We start from the raw sequence: 11,262 nt of genomic DNA, 5'->3' as shown, positions 1-11,262 counted from the left end.
CTGAGGAAGCCCCAGCCCTGTGTGGTGGCTGTGGGATTGTAGTCCTATGGTATGGGAACACCTGTACAGCCCCTCTCATTGTAGCCTGGCCTTGCCTTGGAAGGACAGTGTGTGTTCTGTGACCGGGTGTGTGTGTCTCGAGGTACAGCCCACACTTCTTGACAGCTTTTTTAACTCCCGAGAGGGCTGGGGGTAAAGACAGACAGTAGAAACAACCAAAGCTGGGGAGGGGGAAATACTAAGAAATTCTGAATCCTAAACTCAGGTCTTAGATTGCAGTGGGCTCTGTTTCCGGTGAGCACTGTAGGGAAAGGAGCTGTTTCTCTGGATGTGCAAATAGGTAAAGAGTGGAAGCTCTGCTGCTGTCTCCATATCTGTTTACCCCATTTTGTGTTTCTGGTTCTGAGGCAGAAAGCTCTTTTATCTCTTCTTATGTCACTGTTTCCAAAATACAAGGGCTAGATACAAATCTAGCAAAAGAGGAGGAAGTGAGGAACACCAAGAAGTTGGTGAAAGCTGTGCCAGATGTTTGTGTGAGCGCTGCCTCGGGGATCAGGATCTGGGGCTGCAGGAATGAGTTTCTTGGGCCCATTGCTGCAGAGGGTGGTGGAGCCTTTCAAGTCTGCCTGAATACAGATAAATTTGGGAGAAGGCTCTTAAATACAGTAAGAGGAAACCTGTCTCTGGCCTGTGGGTAAATGCTAAAAAGGGAGGGATGAACTGAAGAGCAACCAGCTCGGGGGGCAGGTCAAGGCCAAGCCTTGAGGAGTTGATCAGCAGAGCACTCTTTTTATTCTGTACTGTGGCATTGCACCAAAGTAAGACAGCAGAATCCCTCCCCTTGCAGGCCACTGAGCTATTCAGTGTCCCACTTGTGTGTGCAGATGCACCACTGCAGTTTGCAGAGTGACAAAAGTCATTGTCTGAAGCCTTGGTGGGGACTGATCACAGCAGAGGATTGGAAAGTTTTATTCTGTGCTCCAGCTGTCCTGGGCAACAGTCACCTTGATTTAACCTGTTCACATTTGAGAGCAAGGCAGAGAGGGGTCTTCTCCACACGTACAGAGCAGGCTTTTGCTTTTCTGGAATCTGTGCTGCCCCACGAAAGGCTGACAGAGAAGCAAGCAGGGCTCTGACTGTAAATAAATCCTCTCGGATTCCAGTTGCACAACCAAAGGAATTCAGCAACTTCCTATTTTTCTAACTGTAACATGCCTTCATTTTAACCCGCTTCAAATTGGCAGATCTGACCTTGCATTGCCTTGAAAGTGACAAAACAAGATTTTTATTCTGGCTTGCAAATAGCTACAGTTGTGCTGGTTCCAGGTGGCTCAGTGCTGTGGCTTTGATCATGTGGCTGCACGATGACTCCGGCTGCCTTTGCATGTGTCCAGCAGCTTCTCAGGAGTGGGGAGATGTTCCCAAACCCCCAGCTCTGGGTTTCTATGGGCTGTCAACTCAACCCTTTGTCTACCTGTCTCTATTTGCTCTCTTGCATTTGCTTCCACCTGGAAAAACAAAACAAAACAAACAAAAAAAGCCAACAAACCCCCTGCATCCTGGAGTGCTCACTTACTCTGTTTGATATCTGTGTTGACAAGTGGGAAAATCTGTCTTAACATTCCACCTCACCAAGTGTCTGGCTCTCACTGCTAGCCCATCGCTCTTTGTAAATTTTATAACTGCCTAAGAAATTAAATCTGTGTTGTGATAAGTATTCTGTGTCTCCTTCCTTTTGTTCACTGCTTGGAGATGGGGCTGGATGAGGGTGACCTGACCCTTCAGGTCTTCTCAGAGTGGCCCAAACCAAAACTCCAGCAGCAGGGCTTCAGCCCCAGCTGTGCTCTGGAGCTGCTCTCAAAAGACTCTCTCAGCTTGGGCTTTGCAGGGAAGAGGACAAGCTGAGTTTCCCCTGACACATTTGGCTTGCAAATGTAATTTTTCCCTCTTGTTCCTCCTTAAAGCTCTTCCTGAAGGACTCGCACTCATCCTTTTCTCTCCTCTTTAGGTGAGCTTGGGTAACTTCCTTTATTCTTTCTTCTGTGGGTTGCATCTGAAGTGGTGCTTTGATTTACTCACCCCACTCAGCTTCTCTCCTTCAAGATGAGGTAGAAAAGCTGGAGCAAGCCCATGCAGATGCATGAGGAGGAATCTGCTGCTCCTGTACGCATCCCTCCTTTGGCAAAGCCACAGTAAACACTCTAATCAGGGTGGAAAAGAGAAAAGTAGTGTTCTTGCTCTTGGTAGTAATGGTGCAGCACATGATGATGAAGCTCTCCTTGTCCTGTGTGACTGCCAGGCCTCAGGTGTAGAACTGCAGATCTCTCCTGATCTAGCACTGGAGGGCAATGCCAGCCTGACAGTGCTCTTTGTGCCCCTTCATTTGCTGCAGGCAAAACGAGCTCTGTGAGCTCAGATGAGTCTCTCTAAACCTCTCTAGGCTCCTGCTGATGTTTCCTGCCTCCTGCCTGGAGCAAACTGAAGATCTGACAGAAGTTGCTGGGACTCGCAAGCAGCAGCAACTCCAGCTGCAGTGGTGATGCCAACAACTCCTCCATCCACAGTGCTCCGGGTGGATTTGCTGATCCAGCTCCTCTGACGTGTTGGGAGGTTCAGCTGCCCCTCTGTTCCTGCCGTGGGGGAGAGCAAAACACTGGAAAAGTGTAAATAATGGCTCCAACACAGCCCTGGTGGATGCAGAGAGAGTTGTGTTCAGATCTGCAGTCTTGCATACTGCTGCTGTTGCTGAGTGGGGCCCATTGAGCCTGAATTCCCAGGGAAGGGACTAAGAAATCTCATTTCCCATTATTTATCTTGTTAGATAAAGGGTAGATGTGGACTTGTAGGGTTGTTTCTTCCTGGCGTGCGTTCTCTCGGTAGCCAGGAGGCTTTTGGGCTTGGCCATGCTGTGGCCATGCATCAAAGTGACCCTGGGACCCTCTGCTATTTTTCTTCACTCATGATATTGGCCTCGAGCCCAAGATGATGTAACACAGAGCCAGAGCAGGATTCTGGTGGGATCATCCCAATTTCATGAGGCTGGGACTGTGCCACCTGTGCTGCCAGGAGCAAAATGGCTCTGGTGGGCTCACATCAACTTCAGCCTTGTTGGTTTGTAACAAATGCAGCATCCCTGGTGTTCAGAGCAAGCAGGGAGAAAGCAGATGCTGGGGGAGCAGTGGGTGCTGGGATGAGCACTGGTGTTGCTCTGATCCTGCCCCTGTCCTGCTGCAGCTCTCGCCCATCCTTGAGCCTGCACCTTTTGTGCACCACATCTGAGGTGGCCTGGACAGGTCTCAGCAGAGGTTTTGGATGTGGATCTGTCAGGCCCCTGGCAGAGATTTCTTCAGCTAATTAATGGTGTGATGTGAGCTATATTAATGGTGTGAGGTGAGCTACTGAGGGCTTTCTGCCCAGCCTCCTGGAGTTGAGGGAATCTGATGCCTGCTATTCCAGTTCTTTTATTTTATTTTTTTTAACTCAGCAATGAGTTTTATTAAGTTAAAGGTTGTAAGAAAAGGAGACAGATTGGTAGATCTATAAAATAATCTAGAGGCTTTTGGCAGTATTTTGATATTCTGGTTCCAGGGCAAGGAAGGCCCTGGGGGTGCTGTCTGTATGGGTCCAGGTTGGGGGACACAGGGAGGGGACCCTCCTTGTCCAGGCTGTTACCTTTGGGTGCCAGCGTGCCATGTAACTGCTCAGCACCTCTCGCTGGCTCCAGGTACACGCAGCACCCTCCTCCCTTGGATGTCTCGGCAGAAACCTGTGACAAGCGACAGTGCCGGGGGCCGAGGAGCCGCGCTCTGCCGCCGCGCAGCCGCCAGATGGTGGTGCGGGGCATCCCGGCTCCTTCCCGGCCGCATCCCCGCCACTGCCCCCGCAACAGCCATGTTCTGTCCTCCCTTTCCCGGCACATCCTTGCTTCTCCCCAGGGAGCCTTTTCCTCCCTCCCCTGAGAGCATCCCAGCCTTTTCCCCCTGGTGTAGTGGAACAAAGCAATCAGATGCCTCTACACCCTGGACTATCCGTGTTCTTTCCTCCCTTCCCTGGCAGCATCCCAGATTTCTTCCCCGGCAGTATCCCAGCTTTCTACCCTGGCAACATCACTGCCTTTCCCCCTCCTCCCAGCTCATCCCTGCTCCTTCCTTTTTTCCCTCCCAGAGGATTTCTGTGTCCTCACCTGCAGCACCTGCAGGGCACCTTCTCTGATGCTCGATGACTCGGAGCAGAACAAGATAAGGAGGAAAAAAAAAAACAAAAACTGGCCTGTTTTGCCCTCCCCCAGCTGCTCAGGGAAGCAGAGTACTCTGGGCTTGCTGTGTGTCCCTGGGAAAGCTTTTGAGGGACTGGAGAAGGAGCTTATCCACAGCAGAGCAGGGCAGTGATGGGATGAGCAGTGGCTTTAAGCCGGGAGGGGTTTCTGCCTGCCTGTACCCCCACTCTGGCTACGGTTTCCTGAGCAAATCATGTTTCAGATTTTGAAATTGAAAGCAGGAAGTGCACAGGAGGGAGCAAAGCTCAGGGGCTTCACCCATCCCCACTCTCTCTGCTGCGGGCTGAAGGCTGGGACACGACTGGTTTATAGGGAAATAGTTTATAGGGTCGTTCCCCCCGCCCCCCACTCCCGTGCACTGTCAGGGTAGAGGGGTCCCTTCTCTGGGTGCCCCCTGGGCATCCCCCAACCCTCCAGCACCCCGTGCTTGCTCTGGATGGTGAAGTTGCAGGAAGCATCTCTTCCCTCCTCGCCTGAAAACAACTTTGAAAATGAAAGCAGGGAAGCAGCGCCGGGAGATGTTCTCTCGGCTCCTTTTTAACGTTTCCGATAGGAAAAAAGCCTTTCATGTCTCCGAGGACGAAAAGCAATTTGCATTTCAAGCGGTCAGGCTGTAGCTATTTCTTTTTTTTTTTTTACCGACTGAAACGAGTTATTAGAAGTCTGTTTGGAAGCAAAACAACGCACCTGGGGAAAGATGGCCTCTGCAGGCTGAAATTAACTGCTCTTGTCCTCCCTGATTTCCCTGCCTGCTGCTGGAAGATGCTGAACAGACGGGCGGGTACCAGCAAAGCCACCACCTGCTCTGGACGGCCAGGAGGGGACCTGCCAGGCAAAGGGGGACAGGGGGGTCCCCTGGGGATCGGGGGGCTCAGGGAAGGGCACTGCGGAGAGGAGGATCCGATAAGCATCACTCTCCCATCTCCTGGGCTGGCTGGACCTCCCCCTGGCCCCAGCAATCCAATTCTGCCTAATAAAAAGCCTCTGGCAGCCCTGAGCTTGGCTGAGGTTTGCTGAGCTCTGCTCGCTTTGTTTTCTCAGCTGCTGCCTCTGCCTTCCCCGAGCTCGCTGCTGCCGCTTATTTATATTGGAGTTTGCATTAGCAGATGCACTCTGGGATATTCAATTACCTATAAAGAGCTGCAGCAACGCTGGAGCTATTAAGGAGGTTGGGGTTTAGGGATGGGGTTGGGGTTTTTTTTTGTGTGTATTGTGTGTGTGTTTTGGGTGTTTTGGTTTTGTTGTTGTTGGTCTTTTTTTTTTTTTTTAACTCGCTCTTTAAAGAGATGTGGGGATGGGTGAAGTGGTAGCGTTGAGTTAAAAAAAAAAACAAGTGGAAAAAAGGGAGAAAAATAAATAAATAATCCTGTTTATGAAATAAGACAGGCGGGGAGAAAAAATGATCTCCGGGAAGAAAGCAGCTCCCAGGGCTATTTTTAGCTTTTCTCTTTCTTTTTCTCTACTCCCCCCCTGCCCCCGTGCAGGGTGTGGGGTTGGTGGATGTCAGTCCTGCTGTTCTCCTTCACCTCCTGAGTGCCAGGTGATGGGGTTTGTTCTTTTCTTTCTTTGTTTTTTGGTTTGTTTCGGGTTTTGTGCCTTATTTAGAGCGGGGAGGCAGGGGAAGGGCAGCAGGAGGGGACACCCAGGCAGCACCTTCAGCCCTGGCTGGGAAAAGTGGGGGTCGAGGTGGCAGGGGGAGGTTGAGGGGATGGTGGGGACAATCCCTGTCCTGCAGGATATGTGTCAGCAGTGGGGTCACCCAGCAGCCAGGCTCCTCAGGAGCTTTAGGGGATGCTGTAACCCCCCCCAAAATCCTCTTTTCCTCTTTGCAGTTGCAGCATCCCCACCACCTCTAGGGCAGGAGTCACTTTTGTTGCATTTTCACCCTTTGTGTCACGGTCACCAGGGCTGGAGGAGCCTTGGAGGTCCCCCAGGTTTCTGCTCCCATGGACACCATCGCTCTTCACTCCCTCCCAGCAAAGCTTGGCCCTCAGAGGGAGTCGGTGCTGCAGCATTTTTCTTCCCGCAGAACCCCCCCCTCCCCATCCCATCCCGTCCCATCCCTTCTCCCCGGGACCCCTCTCCTGCATCTCCTCCCCCGAGCACCCACCCGCGTGGGCTCCTATCTCTGCGCCTTTTGGGGAGAAATACCTAATTCTCTTATTATTCAATTAGGAATTTAACACACAATCAGGTGATCACTTTAAGAGGATTTCCTATAAGGCAGGATTTGAATAACTGGGCTCCGAGTAATATATTCCCTTAACTGGTTTATTCCCTTATCAGATTCTTTTTTTATTTTTTTTTCCTCCTTTTTTCCTAAGCACTTTAATGCATTTACTTTCCCATTGTCAACACTTTTCTCCGAGCTCTTCCTCCCTCCCCGAGCTTATGCAAATCCCTCAGTAAAGCGTTTAAATCGCCGTGTGTGTCAATAGTGCCGAAATCTTCGCCACAGCATTAGGCTTCATGCATGCCCCGGCTGATTAAGAGGGGCGATGGGGGCCAAACCCCCCCCTTCCTCAAGTCCCCTTTCAGCCCTCACCATGGGGCCAGGAAGGGGAGGGAGCTGCATTTTTCTAGAGAAAAGGCTGAAGCTGAAAAGTAGCTCTTTTCTTTGGCGGGGCAAAAGGTGAATAGGGAGCGTGGGGCTGCCCTGTCTGCTGCGGTTTGCTGCCCTTTCACTCAGCTTTTGGGGGGTAACGTGGGGAGGGAAGAGGTCTGGGAGTGGGATGGGAGTAGAGGAGGAAGGTGGCAAAATAACCCAATACCTGCAGCACGTCATCTGTGTGGCACCCCACCCCTGGTGCCCACCCAACCCTAAAGACCCATGGGAACATTTTGTAGCAGGAAAAGTTGATTTTTAATTTTTTTTTCCAACTAATAGTGCTGCCAAGGGCTCGGGTGGGCTTATCTGGTGGCTCTGCCCATCACCAAGGCATCAGGTGATGCTGCCCGATCTTCCTTGGCCCATGGGGTTCCTTTCCCAGGAGGCAGCACCCGGCTCGCTGTTCTCTGGGTCCTGTTTTTAGTTTTGTTTTCTTTGTTTTGTTTTGGGGGGTCTAATATCTAATATACCCGGGAAAGGGGGAATCCGGGGCACTGGCTCGGAGGGATGTGTTTGCTCTGATCTCCTTGGTGGAGCCTTCACTCTGAAACCTCCAGACAACTGCTTGGATATTGGGAAAAAAAAAAATGGAAGCACGGTGAGCATGATAGGAATTGCCATGGGGGGGAGGGGGTATTTTGGGTAACTCACTGTTTTCCCACTGCCAGAAGGACTCAGACTTTGTGGCTGAGGGTGATGTCCTTTTTAAACCTGGCATGGGGTGGGGGAAAGATCCCATCCAAGGGTGGCTCTCACCATTTTTTCCTTCCAGAAAAAAGATCTCTTCTCTCAACCTGGGTTTTTAAATAGCCTGCTGAGTGGGACCGAGCTGAACCAGCCCTTCCCGGTCCTTTTTTTCCCTACCCCCGCCGCTGATTGTCTCCTTTTTTGTTTTTTTATCCCCTCCTGCCGCTCCGCCTGTGCGTGCAGCAATTATGCAAAGTTGCAATCAAGGAGATGAATGAGCAGCTCATCTTGGATTAATTAGTGATGGATGTGAATCTCTTCCAGCAAACAAGGTGGGGAGGGGAATTGCAAGGGCTGTGGGGATCCTCTCCGGGTTTCTCCAGCTCTCCCAGGCCGGTTTGGCTGCCCCGGGGGCAGGAGGGATGCACAGAGTAACCCTGGCGGGAGAATCGGGGCATTCATGTGGAAGAACTTGGTCCTTGGCCTCAGGATGCCCCAGAGATGATGCTCAGCTCAGCTTTTGCATCTCCCTGGAGCATTTAAATCCCAGCCCTGTCGGAAAGCTTGGGGGAAACCCAGTTAATCCCCTTGGCCTCCAGTGCCGAGCTCCCGCCAGCACCGGGGACTCCTGTGCTCCTGCAATCGGATTGTGACAAAGCCCTCCACAAATTCCCTGGCTACTCCTCACCTCTTGCAGGGCTTGATAATCCCCCAAGTGTGACTCTGGCCAAGGGACAACATCCCTGGTTAATCCCCACCATCTCCCTGCAAAGCCAACACTGCTGAGGATGCTATTGGTGCTGGGCCAGCGTTGGGTGCAGACCCCAGGGAAGGCTGGGATAATGTTTAAAGGGGATTTTTTTTTTTTTTCCTAGAGGGGATTGCAGGCTCGGGCATGGCCTCCCCATCCCGTGAAGCAGAAGAGATGGATGTGCAGGGGAGGAGATGAGGAAAGTTCAGGTGTTTCTTCCCTTTGCCTGGTTCCTCCTGCTCAGCAGCCACAGGAACGGTGTCACCCACCCTGGCACCGAGGGGACAGGACACTGGGCACTGGGTGGAAGAGCTCAGAGCAAAGGGTTGACAGTGGGAAAGTAAATGCATTAAAGTGCTTAGGAAAAAAGGGAAGGAAAAAAAAGGGGAAAAAAAAAAAGCCCCAGGCACACTGGTGAGCATGGTTTGGGTAAGGAGCTGAGTTTTGCCACTCCTTAACCAAGGGATGGTTTGTGGCTGTGCCCACAGGGATGAGGACATCAGGGACAGTCCCTTCCCACACTCCCCAAGGGCTTAAAGCTTGAGGGTTTTGGTGGTGTGGTGGGTTGCAGATACCTGAAATATCTCTCCTTCTTCTCACCTCTGCTACAGCAACGATTAATCAAACCTGACTCTGCCAGAAGGGCAAGAAAAAAAAAAAACCCAGAATACAGGGGATTTCTGGAGACCTGCCTAATCCAACAGCTCAGAGCCAAATAAATCAGCAGCGTCTTGTTCCACCCGGTGGGATTAATCACTGTTCCAGCAGGCTCCAGGAGAGAGAGGTGAGGCTCAGAATAGCAAGGAGCTGTGGCAAGGTGGCCACAGGGTGTTTGCTGGTTCAGGGAGCAGAGCAAATCCCCCCTCGTAATCCAGCAAATGCTGTTGGGATGTACCCACTCGTGCCAGGAGCTGTGGGACAGAAGGTTAAAAAAAAAAAAAAAACCAACTCTAAAAAGCTGCTGTGTGGGTGAGGGATGCCCTGTGGGGCATGGTGTTGGATGGAGGGGTGGAAGAGATTGGGGTTGGGGGGTGTTTGGGCCAGTTTTGCCCCATTGCACTGGGAGCATCATGCCTGGCAGGGTTTGCTGGTTGTTAAAGTGGGTCAAGCAGAAACTCAAGGAGCATCCAAGCTCACCAACCTTGAGAACTCACCAGCTATACATCACAGCTGAATTATTCAGGACCAGTTTAAAAAATTAAAGAGCCCAGCAAAAATCAGGGAGAGCCCAGTTCACGGGATGCCCTCCCCCCCCTTTCCCATGCCCTCCTCAAGCAGAGGCAGCTCAGCCTGCCCGTGTTCCTACAGCACCTGGGAAATGTGGACCATGTCATTTCGGTCCCACACTGTCCTTCTGGGTGGAAAGGAAGAAAAAAAAAACACTCAGGGATGTTGACCCTGGTGAGCATCTCCCCATGGTCCTCCATAGTTCTCCAAGCCATAGCAGCATCTTCTGGTAGCCCAGCAGGGTCTTGGTGCACCCATAGCAGAAAGGGAACACCCTTGTCCCCTGAAACGGGGATTTTAGGGGTTGTCTGGTTTTCAAATCCTAACCAAATGGGTTGTGTGGTTTTAAACAGAAGTCAGGGGCTTGTTATTTGCTACAAGGTGTTTGGTTGAAGCACTCCCTGTGGCTTGGAGAGCACCAGGTGTGTTTTGGGAACCAAAATGTTCCCCCTGAGCTGAGTGGCTTTTGTAGGACACTCCTGGCTCCATACCTGGAGTCTCTTTGGGATGGGGAGACCCAGCTTCTAGGGAGAATCCCTGCAGAAGGCAATGAGTAGTGCTGCCTGGCGAGCTGAGAAAAGGCAAACACACATATGCTGCAGCTCATCCTGCTCTTATTTTTATTTTTTTAAGAGCACTCACACCATCTGGGTACCAACTGGTGGCAGGCACAGCCAGGGAACCCCCACCACAGTCCCCCCCCTGTTCTTACAATACCAAAATACCTGGCAGGGGGTGATGGGGTCTGGTGTAGGGCAAGGGGATGTATTGCCCAAGGAGTGAGGTGCTGGGAGGTTTATTTATTTATTTTACACTGTCTTCTTGTAAACCTTGCACTATATCAAATTAGAGCTGAACAAACCCAGGCAAAACAAGCAGCCTGAGGGGGAAAAAAAAATTTAAAAAATCCTCCCTTCCACTCGTGCACTGAGCTGTGCAGGTGCTCAGCCAAGGGCAGGGAGCAGGGAAAGCTGAGCCCTGGCTCTGGGCAGAGCTCAGCACAGCAGGCAGGTTTGATCTGAGCCAAAATCTGGCCAAGGGAAAAGATGGAAATTTCCACCTGGCCTCTTTTCCTCCCTGTGCTGAATTTGCCCCTTTGCCCAGCCCTGCAGAAGGGTGGCTGAGGAGGTGCAGTCGGGTTTGTCTTTAATTTCCTCTGTTGTGAGCAGCAGCAGCAGCAGCAGCAGCTCCAGCTCATCCCCCCAGCCCCCCGTGCTGATTTATGCAGCACAGCATTTATTGACTGCCAGGAGATTGCCATTTACCACCCAGCACACTGCAGCCAGGGGCTGGGGGTGGGGATGGGACCTCTCCTCCCTTCCATGCTCTGGGTGCTGAGCCCCAGGCCTCCCACTCAGCCTGGGTGGGAGGGGGGCATCTGATGTGTCCCCTCCTCATGCTGCTGCTCTGAGAAAACCTGACAGCATCGGCTGTCACCTGCAGTCTGGGCCTGCTCACCCAGCTCAGGAGGGGTGGTGACACTGCCTTGAGGACACACGTCCTCCACCCTGAGCAGCTGTCCCCACTGCCCCATCCTGTTGGTTCCCTTTCTCCTTGGTTTTCACCCCCTGGTTATGCTGTTTCCCAGAGCCTCCCCAGTTCCCCAAAAACCTTGGGGATTGCTGAGCTATACTGCCCAGAGCTGCAATCCATCCAACCATCCAATCCATCCATCCCTCCCTCCATCAGCTCATCTTCTCCCAAAACCATTGC

Source organism: Calypte anna, chromosome 14, assembly GCF_003957555.1.
Source record: "Calypte anna isolate BGI_N300 chromosome 14, bCalAnn1_v1.p, whole genome shotgun sequence".
NCBI classification, from domain to species: domain Eukaryota; kingdom Metazoa; phylum Chordata; class Aves; order Apodiformes; family Trochilidae; genus Calypte; species Calypte anna.
Note: the sequence above shows the minus strand (reverse complement) of the source record.